The sequence below is a fragment of the Gouania willdenowi genome, chromosome 3 (assembly GCF_900634775.1).
Source record: "Gouania willdenowi chromosome 3, fGouWil2.1, whole genome shotgun sequence".
In the NCBI taxonomy this organism is placed as follows: domain Eukaryota; kingdom Metazoa; phylum Chordata; class Actinopteri; order Blenniiformes; family Gobiesocidae; genus Gouania; species Gouania willdenowi.
The window spans coordinates 10,209,380-10,219,693 of record NC_041046.1 but is presented as its reverse complement, the minus strand read 5'-3'; the positions used below and the strand labels follow the sequence as shown (position 1 = coordinate 10,219,693).

Genomic DNA, 10,314 nt, shown 5'->3' with positions numbered 1-10,314 from the left:
CAGCCTAAATCTGTTTTCTGGGCATATGGCTGGTTTTGTTCTCCACATACAACTTCTCTAGGCATTAAAGCTTGTGGGCAGTTGTACCCTAACAGAAGCCCTATTTCACAGTCCAGTGGTGGAGCAATATGTTCAATGAGATGCTCCAAATGTGGCCAAGCCCTTGCAGTGTCTGGAGTAGGAATGTGACCACAATTAGCAGGTATAAACTCACGCGTGTAAGCAACTGGCACAGTAAGTTTCTTCTTGGAAAACAGTCCTCTTATTTGCAGAGCTTCAAGTTTTGTGCATGGGACAGTTGTTTTCTTAGATGACATTGTAGATAGTTTGAGCTTAACTTGAGTTTTCTTTGTGTCCAAGTTGTCTGCTACTTCGTTGAGAATGAATGATGAATCACTCTGTGTGTCCAGCAGAGCATAGACAAGTACTTCCTTGCTTGGTTCACTGTTTGTGGATATATAGACAGGTACTATTGCAGATGTCTGTGTATTATTACTTTCATGAGTCACTCTGTTAGATGTACTTTCACTGACTGTATCTTGTGACTGTGTTACTTGTTGCTTGGTTTCTTTTTGTTCACTTACTTGTTGCTTTTTATGTTGTTCTTTCGTTGTCTCTTGTCTTTGTTTTTCTTCATGCAAGCAAGTGGGATGGCGTTTGGAACATGTGCTGCATGTCATCCGGTTGCTGCAATTTTTGGAGAGATGGCCAGTGTTTAAACAGCCAAAACATAGTTTTTCACTTTGAATAAACTTAACTCTCTCAGTTACTGGTTTCTCAGTGAACTTCCAACACTTGTGTAAACTGTGTCCTGCCCTTTTACAAAGGACACAGGACACCATGCTCCTTTCAGTAGAGTTGGTTGTGAAGATTTTTGCTGTATCTTGTCTCTTCTGAATGGGTGTAAATTGAGGTTTTGTCTTGGGTTTGTCAGAGTCAATTTGTCTTACGGCTTGGTATGATGTAATGGGATTACATGCAATACTTGCCTCCATTGACAGGAACGTTACAAAGTAACTGAAGAGTGGGAACTGTCTGCGCTCCAGCTGATACTCTGTGGCTTTTCGATTCCATCTGTTACTTAACCAGTCTGGCAGTTTAGCAGCAAGTTTTTGGTTCTCAATACCATCATTGAGGATGTTCAGATTATCATTATTAATCATTGCAGATTGGCAGCTTTTTAAAAAATCCACAAATTTTCTTAACTCTGTACTATCTTTTCCAGTGAGTTTTGGCCAGGAGTGTAACTTGTCCCTAAAGGCCATAGCAATGACAAAAGGCTCACCGTAACGTTCATTGAGCATATTCCATGCTGCTTCATATGAATCTTCAGACCCAATCAAGAAATAGCCATCTAAGGCTTCTTTAACAGTGCCACCTACATACTTCTGTAGGAAGAATATCTTTTCTGCAGTGGGAATGTTCTTTCTCTCTATGAGAGTTTGAAAGGATGCCTTCCAATGCTTAAACTTAAGTGGATCCCCACTAAATACTGAGGGTTCTGGAATAGGTAGTCTATTAGCTGACATAGCTTCTGCCAAAACCTTTATAAGCTCACCTGTACTCTCATGAGTGATGTTTGACTCTCTTGGTGATTGTAAGGGCATATGAGCAATGTTCTTGAGCTCTGATACCTGTACATTTGCAGGATTTAGAGTGAAACTTTCTTGCTTTACTGCAAAGTAGTCTTCATCATAAACTTCTAGTTTTGCCTTCGCTGCATTGAATCTTTTGAGATTTTCCAGTCTTTCGATTTCTCTTTTCAAGTTCTCAAGTGACTTTCTCCTTGCAGCATTTTCCTCTTGTTGTCTCTTTATCATAGCCACTTTCTCCTGTTCTCTTTTAAACTTGCGCTCAGTTTCCTCTTTCTCCTCTAGGAGGCGTTGTGACACTGCAGCTGCTTCTTGTTCTGCAGTTATGCGTTTGTCTTCTTCTTCGAGCATTTGCACTCACTGCGCAAAAAGAGCAAGAATCGAGAATATCCGGTTTTTGATTCTGTCGAGAATACGGACATTTCCGATGCATATCCGGAGTTTTTTTGATATGCCCCATATCTGGTCAAATACGGACCCAATATACTTCATGAAGACAGTATTTTGTATTAGGATACTAACAGTATTTAGATTTTGTCATATATGTGTTCCGGAAATGTCCTCAGGGTGAAAACACCCAGAATCCCTAAATATCCGGTTTTTGATTTTGTCGAGAATACGGACATTTCCGATGCATATCCGGAGTTTTTTTGATATGCCCCATATCTGGTCAAATACGGACCCAATATACTTCATGAAGACAGTATTTTGTATTAGGATACTAACAGTATTTAGATTTTGTCATATATGTGTTCCGGAAATGTCCTCAGGGTGAAAACACCCAGAATCCCTAAATATCCGGTTTTTGATTCTGTCGAGAATACGGACATTTCCGATGCATATCCGGAGTTTTTTTTATGTGCCCCATATCTGGTCAAATACGGACCCAATATACTTCATGAAGACAGTATATTTTGTTAGGATGCGAACATTATTTAGATTTTGTCATAAATGTGTTCTGGAAATGTCCTCAGGTTGAAAATACCCAGAATCCCTAAATATCCGGTTTTTGATTCTGTCGAGAATACGGACTATTCTGATGCATATCCGGAGTTTTTTTGATATGCCCCATATCTGGTCAAATACGGACCCAATATTCTTCATGAAGACAGTATTTTGTATTAGGATACTAACAGTATTTAGATTTTGTCACATATGTGTTCCGGAAATGTCCTCAGGGTGAAAACACCCAGAATCCCTAAATATCCGGTTTTTGATTCTGTCGAGAATACGGACATTTCCGATGCATATCCGGAGTTTTTTTGATATGCCCCATATCTGGTCAAATACGGACCCAATATTCTTCATGAAGACAGTATTTTGTATTAGGATACTAACAGTATTTAGATTTTGTCATATATGTGTTCCGGAAATTTCCTCAGGGTGAAAACACCCAGAATCCCTAAATATCCGGTTTTTGATTCTGTCGAGAATACGGACATTTCCGATGCATATCCGGAGTTTTTTTGATATGCCCCATATCTGGTCAAATACGGACCCAATATACTTCATGAAGACAGTATATTTTGTTAGGATGCGAACATTATTTAGATTTTGTCATAAATGTGTTCTGGAAATGTCCTCAGGTTGAAAATACCCAGAATCCCTAAATATCCGGTTTTTGATTCTGTCGAGAATACGGACTATTCTGATGCATATCCGGAGTTTTTTTGATATGCCCCATATCTGGTCAAATACGGACCCAATATTCTTCATGAAGACAGTATATTGTATTAGGATACAAACAGTGTTTAGATTTTGTCATATATGTGTTCCGGAAATGTCATCAGGGTGAAAATACCCAGAATCCCTAAATATCCGGTTTTTGATTCTGTCGAGAATACGGACATTTCCGATGCATATCCGGAGTTTTTTTGATATGCACCATATCTGGTCAAATACGGACCCAATATACTTCATGAAGACAGTATATTTTGTTAGGATGCGAACATTATTTAGATTTTGTCATATATGTGTTCCGGAAATGTCCTCAGGTTGAAAATACCCAGAATCCCTAAATATCCGGTTTTTGATTCTGTCGAGAATACGGACTATTCTGATGCATATCCGGAGTTTTTTGATATGCCCCATATCTGGTCAAATATTCAATTCAGTTCAACTTTCGTCTCAAAGTGCTTAACAATATAAAATGCATAGTAAGAAAACCCAACAAGATCCACATGAACAAGCATTTAGCGACAGTGGGAAGAAAAAACTCCACATTTTTTTTAACAGGAAGAAATCTCCAGCAGAACCAGGTTCAGAGGTGGTAGTCATCTGCCTCGACTGGTTGGGGTTAGTGAACAGAAGGACTATCAGAACAGGATAGAGGGCAGAACATCTGAGTGTCCCAGACTAGTTGAACCATGAACCATCGACCAGGAACTGCCTGCTCCAGCATCAAGGCACCATTAATCAGGAACTACTAGCTTCAGCCGCAAGACACAGACTGCAGGATAAACACGATACACTACGATATACTCGTATCGATGCCATGCTCTGAAATGCTACCACTACAGATGAGGTTTCGTCTTGTACTGGGGACACGTAGGCATCTCAGTGATCACTACAGAGGGGACCATGTCTGCTTTAAATTATATCAATTATACGATGTACGCTTTAGTAAATAAGTCGGTTTTGAATGTAACGGTCTGAGGTGTTGTCCATTTACGTGTAATGGTCGGTGATTATGACCAAAACAACGAGACCATGTCCGTTTTAGGTTATTGCTATTATACGATTTACGCTTTAGCAAATAAGTAGGTTTTGAGTTTTTTTTTAAAGGTGGAGAGAGTAGCAGCCTCCTGTACTAAGATTGGGAGCTGGTTCCAAAGGGGAGGAGCCTGGTAACTGAATGCTCTGTCTCCTGTTCTACTTCTAGACACTAGAAACTTCAAGAAGACCAGCAGACTGAGGGCCGTATTCACTAAGATCTGAACTAAAGGGTGGTAAAACAGTTGCTTCTCTAAATCCTTTGATGACGCAGTTTCCCCACCTACTGTGAGGAATTCACTAAGATTGCAGCAATAATTAACGTGCATGCAGTGGTGCAAACCGCCCCATTTAAATGAGCATTTTGCTCATTTAATGTGGACGTCAGTGCGCTGCACAAACATTTCAGGAAGTTAAATTGGAGGCAGATGGACTTCTCTGTCTGCTGCACAAACATATAGTAATGTAGAAAACATAATAAACAAATAAACATAAAAAAATCTAACAAAATGTAACAAATGCGTGTATTTGTTTTTCAGCAGCACTCTGGGCCAAGACATTCCTGATTTTAGAGATAATACGGAGGTGGAAGAAGGCTGTCTTTGTGATTTGTTTAATATGAGAATTAAAAGATTAGTCAGTATCAAAGACAATGCCTAAGTTTTTTACTGTGGTGCTGGGTGACAGAATAATGCCATCCAGAGACACTATTTACTCTGATAATTTATCTCTGAGGTGTTTTGGACAAAATAAAATCACTGGTTTTATCCTGGTTAAGGAGAAAATTACGGCTCATCCAGGATGTGATGTCTATGAAATCTATGCTTTGAACTACAGTGGTGTGAAAAAGTGTTTCCCCTCTAAACCGTATCAGAATCAGAATCGTTTTAATTGCCAAGTACAGTTAATTCCAAATTATGTGGCTGGTTTATTCCGTTTTTAATTCCAAATTAGATAATTCCTCTTTCTTGTAAACACTTAACTTGGTTAAAGCCGCTTTATTTTAATCTGTATTGTTTTGCACATGCGCGACTTGCGAAGATGACGTGCTGGTGACGACATAATCCAAGATAGCGACGGCCCGGACTCCAGCCTAGATTATTTGATAAGAGCCTTAAAAGACATGGATATAATGAAAAGAGTGGATGGACAAAGGCATAAGCATGCAGACTTTCACACGGACATACACGGACTTAATAAACACACACGAACCTCGGTAAACGTAACAGGCTTCATCGAACGGCTGGCACTAGGACCCCCCCGGAGTAAATGCGTCCCAGTACTGCATTCTCAGGCTGTAATATCACCAGTTTATCATTTTACCTGTTATTAGAGCTACTGTCTTTACCAGGGAGCAAATATTTATTCGTGGTGATTGTTTTCAGAGTTTTACTGGGATTTTTACCAGTGATTAGTTCATATCTCCCTTACGCTCCGTGGTCCAAACTGAAACCGTGTGTTATTGTTGAGCTGATGCTTCAAAACTAAATCAAAATAAAGGTGAAAACAATTCTCGTGTGTGGTCTTCTGTTTCATAGACGACAATAAAATGTTTGTTGTATGTTTTTCCTGATAAACCCCTGTCCCCCTGTCCAGTCAGAGCCTTCCCAACCCCCAGCCCTAAAGTGGAATTATCTAAAGACGAATTAACCTGTTTTCCATGTAAACCTCGTTCGGGAATTACCACTTTAATTCCGAATGATTTAAATCGGAGTAAATAATTCCGAATGCAAAAACATCATGTAATCGTTGCCATTCGGCAAAATCAAAGATAAAGACATACATAAATTATAAAGGCCAAATCATAGATTTCAAAAGTGTATATCTACAGTATTCTTTTAATTAGAAAATATTTTACATTTACAAATCAAATGATCAATTTCTTGTAGTTAGTTATAGATTAAATTTACTGCTGATTTAAAGCAACACAAATTATGTTAAAGATCTATTAATTGATTTATTATTATTTATTATTTAGGGGTCTTTTGTGCCTGCTTTGATTTATTTGGTATCTGTATGTGAGTTGTTTAATGTGTATTAAGTTTAGTATTTAAATTAGAATTATTTGTTAAAAATTTAGATTTTGTGTATTTTTCTTCCAAACTGTCTTTTTAGTTTCAATCTGCCTCAGTTATATCTGATTAGTCTCATTGCTTACGTACATGGTTGTGCTAAAGTCAATCTTTGACTGCCCATGAGAAGCTGCGTTGTTCTTTAGATTATCTTGGAGCCCATTCCATTCTTTGATGCCTGTAAAGGAACATTCTAAGAGCTAAACACAAATGTTTTATGAAGGTGAAGCCACTTTAAGTTTTGATCTTTGATTCTGAATAATATTCAGGTTGTTTTGTGTTATTTATTTCAGAATTCCTTGTAACATTTTCAGTTTCTGCTGGTCTCAGGTAAATAAACTGGTATTGAAAGAATAGAATACTTTGTGTTTCAGTCAGATTGGTATTTGTAAAGATTAATACTAGGCAGAGTTTAGTTCTGTTAATGTAAATGATTATAAACTGTAGGGTTAGATACAATAACATTTCATTTATCAGAGGCTTTTATCCAAAGCAATGTTAATACAGTAGAGGTAGGAAGGATTCAAACCTCTGAACCTCTGATTACAAGTCAGCTTCATTAACCACTGTTGCTCCACCACAGAGTTGATCAACAGTGGCTTCTTTTCTGATACAGCGCTGATATGAAGCTGTACAGACACAGATGACCCAAAAAATAATGCATTCTTTAATTTTAAGTAACTTAAAAGTTACCTTTTCATGTAACTCATTAGTTTTTGCGGTAAGTAATCAAAATAGTAACTGAGTTCATTTGTGAATGAAGTAACTAGTAACAGTAACTAGTTACGTTTTTTCAGTAACTAGAACAACACTGGTTGTGACAGAAGTGTGACTGAGTTCAGAAAAAATATTGTAGCAACGTTTTTAGTAAGAATTTTTACTTGTTCTTGCAGCTAAAATTCACCAGAATGCAGGAATTTGCATGTCTTTTGTTAAAACATTTCTGGGGGGAGGACCCCCATGACCTTTCCCCTCAATTCTAGGAGAGGCTTTAACATGTAAATGAAAATGCTGTGAGCTATACACATGCAAATCAGGGTAGCAGGGGAACTTCTACTGAGCTTCAGTACAAACCACATCTTCATCGCAGCTGTGGAGTTCAGCTCAGACGTGACCGATTAAGATCAAGGAGGGTAAGTGTTATTATATTAGATTTGTTTTTGGTCAGTGTGACTATTTTTCATGTGTATTAGTGTTTTTTTTCAATGCTAATAAGCATTGGTCTAATCTGAAGTCACATGTTCAAAACTCTGAACACGGTCTGCAAATCTCTCAGTCCATGTGGACTAAACTGTGACTCATTTTTCATTGTTTTCACACAAAACACATTCACTGACCACAGTCAACAACATTCATCAACTCTTTTCTCACTCACTAGTTTTTATTATTAATATTATAATTAGTTCACCACCTGCAAAACACTAAACGTTTACAGCACATTTTTAAAATGCTAACACACTTTGTTCAAAACACATCAGCTAAATGAAATATATTGATTATAGTATTTTGTGTTTTATATAACTGTACCCTATAGATTCTTTTTTTGTTTACAGTAATTTTTATGTTTTTTTTGTGCAAAGATCTTATTTTGTATTAAAATACTGATTTACCTGACAATGTATTGCTCTTTGTTGTTAGTATTTAGTAGTTCAGTGTGCTCAGAGTGACTAGATGAGATTATTTGTTAGTGTTGTGGTTGAATGAGCTTCATTTGAGACGTGTATGAAGTGTTTTGTTGGTGAGAAACACTTTTGGAGATGAGAGTAATTGTTAAGCTGAGATGACTGATGGATATGCAGGCTGTGTTTAGAGTTTTGAACATGTGACTTCAGTTTCAACCAATACTTGTTAGCAATCGGAAAAAAAAAACTCTAATAGAGTGGAAGGGTCCCAACCCACAGGTTGAGAACCACTTGTGTATTGCATGTCGAAGAATCCATGTACTATGGCTAGATTGTATGTCCAAGCATGTATTTATGTCTGTCCTCTACATTGCACACATTTGATCACCACTGTATTTATATCCATACAGGGCTTGGTCCGTCATACATATAGAAGCCTCACAGAGCTGCAATGGAAGGTCTAGCCAGAGGACAAGTATGTTTTTTGTCTTTTTCCCTCTGAATTGGCACTGTTTGTGAAAATTACAAAACACAGTTAGTTAGATTTTTTTTTTTTTTTTTTTTTTTTTAACATGTTTTGCTGAATGATGAGTATCTTCTACCTCCACCACCACCACCACAGATTCTGTTCTGATCACAATGAAAAAGTGACCATGGCTGTGATGGGGGCCATTTAAGATGCTGAGCCACACTGGGGCACAAGCCAAGTTAGAAGTAAGTCTGATCACATTAATCTGGGGACTAAATTTAATGTATTTGAGTGATCATTATCCTTTTCAGATGCCTTAAAATAATACATTTAGTATGAATTCATGACATAGTATTTGTGTTGTCATTTTCATTCACTAGGAGCTGCAACATGGCTTTAGAATCCTACGAGGCCAATGAGGAGCAGGACCTGAATGGGACCAAGGAGGATGTAAAGAGTAGGAAGACTCTTACCACCAGGAGATCCAGTGTTATTGCCGTGCTCCATACTGCTGCATTTATTGATCATGGTATTTATCAATCACCTGTAAACAAAGTGTATACAGGCTATTTCTAAAGTGACTCTTTAAGACATTTTAATTGCCTGCGACAAGCTGTTGAGCTAAGGTTAATGCATCAATAAACCAATTGGAACAACAATTAATATCAGCAATGGATTTGTTTCTGTTATCATTTATTGTCATAATTTAAGGACCCATAATTGTTTTGTTACATTGTGTTAGCCAAGAAATGTATGGGATTAAATATTTAAAGTGGGTCTTGTGTTCATGTTAGGACAGCTGAAATAAAAATGGTCAGGATACTGACCTCTCTTCCCATTTGTCACACAGCTTTTCAAGGAATGGGTCAAAGTGGGACAGAGGATCCTCTCTCCAGAAGAAAAAACTGTTTACAAATTTGCCTCAACCAAAGTGGCGAGCAACACAGCTGTCAGAGATGATGGAAACCTGCTAGAAAGCACTGGGCAATAACAGAAAAAAAAGTGTTGAGCCAAGATCCACTTACTTATGCACAGACTCTGGACACTTTTCAAAAAGGCTCCGCCCTAATTCAGATAAAACATCTATCTGTCTGCATGTGAGTGAGGTGGAAGAAGACTCAGATAGAGATGTTTAAAATTTTGTTTGTGTGATATATGTGTGTGTGTGTGTTTCTTTTTCTAACTCATTCTAATTTTATTGTGATAGAATAAAATGTTATGTGCACTAAGTGATTTTTGTTTTTAATATTTATCTTGATAGTCTCTATCTTCAATGTAGATCTGCCATTTTTGATGAGACAATTGGTACAGAGGGGAAAAAGGTTTAAGTGGAGCTAGTATAGAGTTAGGGACACTGCATTTAACTGTCCTGGGTATGGTGAGTCACCCTATGGGCCATGAATTGTATATCGTACTTCGGATATGACCGGGGGGAGTATCGGTGCAGTATTCGGAATCAAAATACTAGTGGTGTTCGGACTTCGGATATGACCGGGGAGAGTATCGGTGCAGTATTCGGAATCAAAATACTAGTGGTGTTCGGACTTCGGATATGACCGGGGAGAGTATCGGTGCAGTATTCGGAATCAAAATACGAGTGGTGTTCGGACTTCGGATATGACCGGGGAGAGTATCGGTGCAGTATTCGGAATCAAAATACTAGTGGTGTTCGGACTTCGGATATGACCGGGGAGAGTATCGGTGCAGTATTCGGAATCAAAATACTAGTGGTGTTCGGACTTCGGATATGACCGGGGAGAGTATCGGTGCAGTATTCGGAATCAAAATCCTAGTGGTGTTCGGACTTCGGATATGACCGGGGAGAGTATCGGTGCAGTATTCGGAAT

At 38.1% G+C, this 10,314-nt stretch overlaps 1 long non-coding RNA gene across 1 annotated transcript; it reads left to right on the top strand.

Annotated features, from left to right (window-relative positions):
• The first annotated feature begins 7,280 nt into the window (after positions 1-7,280).
• LOC114458904 (uncharacterized) lies at positions 7,281-8,986 on the top strand. The gene is made up of 4 exons (XR_003673177.1): positions 7,281-7,509; positions 8,409-8,473; positions 8,621-8,712; positions 8,848-8,986. It is a non-coding gene; the product is annotated as an uncharacterized LOC114458904 (long non-coding RNA).
• Positions 8,987-10,314: the final 1,328 nt, after the last annotated feature.